Raw genomic sequence first — 6,531 nt, 5'->3', positions numbered from 1 at the left:
TGTGTTTAAAAATGGAACAGCATTGATCTTGAATCATAAAGAACACATCTTTCAAATAATTTCCTTAACACAAATACACAGCATAAAAGCTCTGTAACAAAATGATAACAATGTTCAATTAAGTCTAATAATATTCAATCAACTCTGAAAGTATTGGTGATATAATGCAAAGCCAATATAAAGAACCTCAATGAACGAATCTTAACAGAGCATATGATGTAACTTATAAAGCATATCAGATTACCAACTAATGACGATAAGAAAACCACGCAGAAATCAAATCGTAGTGATACAGAAGCAAGTGTCCTCCGGGGCCGGGCCCTTAGCCTCAAGGGTACACCACTTTAAGTTAATCCAGACGCAGAGATAAGATAATCACCAAGTTTATATTGATGCATGAAACAGAAAGTGCAATGAGCCAAGTTCAACGAGACTCGATGATCAAAGTTCAATCTTTAACAGAAAGTTACATAAAAGCATGATCCCCAAAGCTAACAGTGTCGTCCCTTTATATAAGGGTGACAGCGGAGATGTCTAAGCAATAAGATAAATAAAGCAGCGATCCCTCAGGATTGAAGATCCTGAGGGATTTGCCAAACTGTTAGTCCTTAATCACTTCTTTTCTCCTCCGCCGAGCTGGTGCCTTCTCCTCCTTTTCTGGACCAGTTTGCTTCAACCTGCTTAGTCTCATTTGCACTCGGTCCTCCGTCAAAGGGACAGCAGTTACCATGTTCTTGTCTTTTTCTTTGGAACAACAGCTCCTCATTTTTACCCTTTCCTGCACAGGATAATGACAACTATCAGCGGTTAAGTCTTGCATACTAATTCCACATATTTTGTCATAATTCTTTATTTTTTTCCACATTCATGATGTAAAAGATTCACAAGTCCCACTGAAAAGCCCTTGAAATGATCATTAAAAACATACCTTTTTAGGACTCCACAATAGGTAGTTCCTCATCTTGCGAGAGGAGTTGGATTATTTGTAAATTTCTCCATTCAATGAATATAAATAAATTGGTATCTAAGAAGGAAAAAAACATGGTTCACATTCATTTTAATAGTTTCCTTCTTTCTTGGAAAGACTTAGGGTACCAAGTAGAACCTTGGTTAAGTGCTCCAGGTTTTTGTGCTTCTTTCTGTTAACTCTTCTTGGTAGTAGGAAGGTATGCTTATTTATAATTTTCAAAGTATTTTTTCTCTGTATACTCTAGTGGATGGGGTGGTGGCTACCACATATGCATGTTACAAGGTTTTAGAAGCAATGTTTCTCCATTGTTTTCTTTGAGTATCACCATACATTTCACAGTGATTCATTCCCCTATAAGGGGAAATCATAAGGCTTTTGACTTGGTGTTCCACTATCTCATGCAAACCCCACCAATGAATATTACATGGCCTCATCCAATGTTTGAAGGATACATCCACCACGTAGGAAAGAGAGAGAAAACAAATAATATACATGGCTTATATTTTAGTAATTCATTTCTCATTTTAATATATTTCTATACTAATAATATTCCTATTAGTCTTTCTACATTTTCCATTAAACCCCACGAATTTGAATTTTGATGGTTTTTAAGAACATTTCATATATTTAGATTCTATTTCCATGATAAACTAGGAGAGGTCTTCTGAAAACTCTAGATGGGTGTTTGTGTTACAACTAGATACTACAACAAATTGTATAGACATGGAGAATTGTAAGAGCTAATATGTAGCTAGTGTTTGCATGAATGAAAAAAGTAGTCATAAGATACATAGAAACATGAAGCGATCCTCATGAATACTAGGTAACTTAAGTATCATTCACACCACTTCTTATGGTATCACTTGTTGGAATCATTATGTTTATGAAAAAAAAAAGATGAAAGAATAATAATTAATTCACTTGGTTTATGAAAATAAGAAATTAAACTTCAATTTTTCAAAATTTCATTTGAGTTTGTGAGGATGAATCAATTTTGAGATATTTATATGAATTTCACTTTTTCCAAGTTGTTGTTGTCATACATGAAACTAGTGTAAGTGATATTTTCAGAATTAATTATCATAACCTTCATTTTGTCAATGTTAATAGTTATGCCTATACTATAGAATAAATCCTTTTGAACTTTTAGTTTCTTGTTGAAATAATAAGGATTCCTCACCATAAGAATAATATCATCAATGTAAAGAAGGAGGTTAATATACCAACTAATTTCTATTCAGCATAACCTACTTCTTCCAAATGACCCTTGTATTCACAAGGGGTGGGGGATGGGGAAAAACCTTGCTTCACTCATATACAATTTGTTTCTTCTAGCCAACCTTTAGCATTCCTAAACTTGGAATTAGTGTTCTCATATAACCTTATCATAGAAGTTCTCAACTCAAAACCGAATTTTAGCTCCCCTAATATATTCCTAATATTAGTCATATGTGTAATGTCAAAAACATTTCCAAAGTCATTGAAAAAATATGGGAGATTGGTTTTATTATTGTGATGCTCCTCAAGAATTATACTAGAAGAATAAGGTAGTCTATAGTTGAATGATAGTAGCTCAATCTGGGGGTGGATGGTGCGAAGTAGGGGGTTTATTATTTTCCTCATATGACTATTGGAATTAACCTTTGCCTAGAGTCTAGGGAGGGCTTCCAAAAATAAATATGAAGCTTATGGCCTTCTTCAAGTGATTATTGTAACCAAGGCCTAAAGTATCACATTATTATCAATCATTCGGGATCCAAATATCATAACAAAATATATTCAAAAGGGTACTTCACTTAGAGACCTACATCTTATCTCAAATTTTCATCATATCAGGCCTCTTTTGGATCGGTTCTCAAATGTTAATTATTTGCATATCCTCCAACACAACATTGTTATAGAAAAAAAAAATATTGAAAATCATTCTACATCTTTGGCGTTGGGTTTGTTTTTTATTAATGACCATGTAACTTACTCCCCTATTCGATGAAATCTATGGCGATTAAAAAGGAATATTTTGGTCCTCGCCTTATGAAAATTATGGTGATTGAAAAAGAGAGTTTTGGTGGGAAAATGGTGGATGATCTCCTTAAGTCCGCAATTTCCATGTGCATCCACCTTCGCAATTGGCTTAGGAGGAAGTGCTACACTTTTGACCTTCGATTAAAAAAACATCTCCAAGACATGAGATGTAAATTCATGCATGAATGCAAGAGGAGGTTCAATTGGGTTGGTATGAATATACATGAGCTCACATGGAGAGTTTTAGTTATAGACCTGCTTTTGATGGATTTGGTAGATGGCTTACATGAATCTGCCTTAGATGGCTTACATGAATCTTCCTTCTTCAAGGGATTATTGTAACCAAGGCCTGAAGTATTGCATCATTATCAATCATTGGGGATCCAAATATCATAACAAAATATATTCAAAAGGGTACTTCACTTAGAGACCTACATCTTATCTCAAATTTTCATCATATCAGGCCTCTTTTGGATCGGTTCTCAAATGTTAATTATTTGCATATCCTCCAACACAACATTATTATAGAAAATAAAATGGAAAACCATTCTACATCTTTGGCGTTGGGTTTGTTATTGATTAATGACCATGTAACTTACTCCCCTGTTCGATGAAATCTATGGCGATTAAAAAGGAACATTTTGGTCCTCAACTTATGAAAATTATGGTGATTGAAAAAGAGAGTTTTGGTGGGAAAATGGTGGATGATCTCCTTAAGTCCACAATTTCCATGTGCATCCACCTTTGCAGTTGGCCTAGGAGGAAGTGCTACACTTTTGACCTTCAATTAAAACAACATCTCCAAGACATGAGATGTAAATCCATGCATGAATGCAAGAGGAGGTTCAAGTGGGTTGGTATGAATATACGTGGGCTCACATGGAGAGTTTTAGTTATAGACCTGCTTTTGATGGATTTGGTAGATGGCTTACATGAATCTGCCTTAATGGATCTATGGGAAGGTGATGATCTAAAGCTAGAAGTGACAATCAAGCATGATAAATTGTGGTGCAATTGGGAAATTTATGTAGTACAATAGATTTTCAAGTGGCTTCATCCACTCCAACCTTTGTGGGAACCATCCTTTGTCCTTTTCTAATTATCTCTATTTCATCAATGGATGATAATTGCATTCAATTGTTTTTCATTCCATTTTAAAGAAGGGAAGTGTTCTGTTGAGTTCAATCTAGCATGCAAGTGTACTACTTTGGTGGCAGAGCTTTCATAATTAGATTTGGTTATTTCTTGTGAAGGTTTTACTACCCTACATATGCTTGGTCATTTTGGGGTGAATTTTCCTTGTGATTTCATTCTATTTCAAGTGTTCCTTTACAATGGAAAGTCATCTCTCTTATTCCCCGAGCTTCTAGTTTTACTTTTGTGGTTGTTATTCTTCTTAGCCCTTGCCTATTCATGTCTATTAATGGGATTTTTCTATAGTGTGGAATAAGAAGCAATTGGCCACATTGTACCTAGCCAACTACTAGTTATAAATCTTTGGGGATCCTCTATTATCTAGTGGCTAGTCTATTGTTTATCCCTTGCCTATTCTTGCCTATTGTTGGGCCTAGATTCTTCTGTGGAATAAGAAGTTTTTGGCTACCCTATTTTGGGCCAGCCCCTAGCAAATTCTCTTTGGGGGGCCTTTATGCTCACCTCATCTCTCATAGTCTGAATTGTAGAATTATGTCCCTAAGAGAGAAAGGGAAAGATTTTCAGCCTGGATGGGTGGAGGAATTATGCCAACTTCAATAACATCTCTTCCGATTGCAAATATAGCATAATCAAATATTTTCAACTTTGGTTGTGGCAGTGGAGTTTTTAGTGGGGCATAGAGTCCAAAATTTTATCACTTTGGATGAGTTAGCTTCTCTTTGTTAGCAAGTGGTTGATTTTCAAGCCTCTCTGAGCCAATTGGAAATTATCTCCTCCTTTAAGGTCTACTCAATTCCTATCTACTATAATATTCCATACTTGAAAGTAATGGTGCTTCCTATGGAGAAAATAGTTTTGGGTAAGGAGGATCTATCCACTTCTAATGTCTATCTAAAATGAAGTACATGTAAATACAAATTTAGGCCATTTTTCTAGAGATTATATGTAACCAGTCTTGTGTTTTATATCATTCTAGCAGTAGGTATATGTAGTATTTTGCTACCTTTTAAGAAGTATTCTCTTGAATATATCATAAGCATGAGATTCCATTTTTGTAACTTATATTGTATGGCCTTATCCCCAAACATATATTTTTAATACAAAATTTCTCTATTTTGGTTATAAAAAGAAGATAACAACTAAATCTAGCCTACCCTTTAACTCTTTTTCCATGGCTTTCTAGCCATACATTGATCTTATTTTCTAAGATAACTCCATATAACTTAGATAATGAGGGCTTGATCATAGTGATCCTATGATTAGAGGGATTGGTTTTATCCCCACTTTTAAAAATAGGTAGAATGAGTCTTTGAGTCCATGATTTAAGGATGTCATGCTTGACTACTAAATTGAAGAGATTGTAGATGTGAGGGACGAGGATAAGCCCTCAAATTTTTAAAATTTCTACTTTGTATCCTTCATTGTCCTTATCTTTCCCTTTTGCAAGTTGCCTAACCCCAAACTCCAAGTCTTATATGGAAAAAACTTATTCCTCTATAGAAAGGGTTTAAAAGTTGTCCATGACATCACAGGATTCATAAAGATTTTTAAGGTTAGAATTCTAGTCCCTTAAGTGGATCATATTGTTTTACTTAATTTTATGAGTTAGAATTTACTTCTAGAAGTTCTTAGGATCTATCTTAGATAAGTGGAAAAGCTTCTCTTTTTTATAGTGCCCTTTTTTCCTGTTAACTAGGGTTTTGTCCCTATTTATCTTGTTGGAATTTAAGGATTCATTAGAAGCATCCTTAATGGGTTTTCTAGCAAGCTTCTCTCTTTATGATACCAAGGGTTGGTTGTTCTACTTCCCTTTTTACAAATGGAGGACTTATTAATAAAAGTAGAGAGGATTGTGATGAAATCATGATAGAGGTCTTCAATATTGTTTTTATTTCTTAGAAGATTTAATTCAATATTTAAATCCTTTAAAAAAAGATGAGATTTATCTTTGTCAAAGATCAAATGCTTTTGCTTGTCATAATTCTCTTTAATAAGGTATTTGTGCATGACAACCTTTAGAGTTTAAGGTTAAAGGTCTATTACTTGAGTTGAGCTCATGTTCATTTATAATGTCAAAATTTACTATTTGATTGTATATGAAACTATCAAATTCACAGCATTTATAACATTAATGCTAAATCATAAAGACAAGTTTCAACCACTTCATCATATCACTAATTTCTTTTAAGTTTTAAAAACTACATAGCTTGATTAACTTGGTACCTTATATCTTATAATTAAAACAAGTTCATAATCTAACTCTAATGAATTAAAATTGGAATCAGGTTTTAAAACAATAATCACTAACCTTAAAATTTCAATCTCAAACAAGAAGATATGGCCATCATTTTTCAAAATATAAATATCATAATATAAGTAAATAT

This window comes from Pinus tabuliformis, chromosome 7 (genome assembly GCF_031772625.1).
Source record: "Pinus tabuliformis cultivar Carrire ecotype Pingquan chromosome 7, CPIR1, whole genome shotgun sequence".
In the NCBI taxonomy this organism is placed as follows: Eukaryota; Viridiplantae; Streptophyta; class Pinopsida; order Pinales; family Pinaceae; genus Pinus; species Pinus tabuliformis.
The sequence above is the reverse complement of the archived record's forward strand: the minus strand, read 5'-3'. Positions refer to the sequence as shown.